The following is a 231-nucleotide window of genomic DNA, read 5'->3' as shown; positions in this document are numbered from 1 at the left end:
GTCCAAGTGCTTATATAACACCTACAAACGCTCTACCATGTGGTTGGGTGTTCGTTTTGTAACCGAGCTTATTTTATATTGGATACTGAATTTATTTCCAGCTTTGCAACCATCTGTTTTAAAACTCAGTATCTGCCTATGGTTATTTGGGACTTTTATCATATCTTAAGATTGATTATTTTTATATATTTTGTTATACACTGCGTGTGTCAGTGCAACCACCAGTTCATC

The sequence above is a fragment of the Penaeus monodon genome, chromosome 31 (assembly GCF_015228065.2).
Source record: "Penaeus monodon isolate SGIC_2016 chromosome 31, NSTDA_Pmon_1, whole genome shotgun sequence".
Lineage (NCBI taxonomy): Eukaryota > Metazoa > Arthropoda > Malacostraca > Decapoda > Penaeidae > Penaeus > Penaeus monodon.
Note: the sequence above shows the minus strand (reverse complement) of the source record.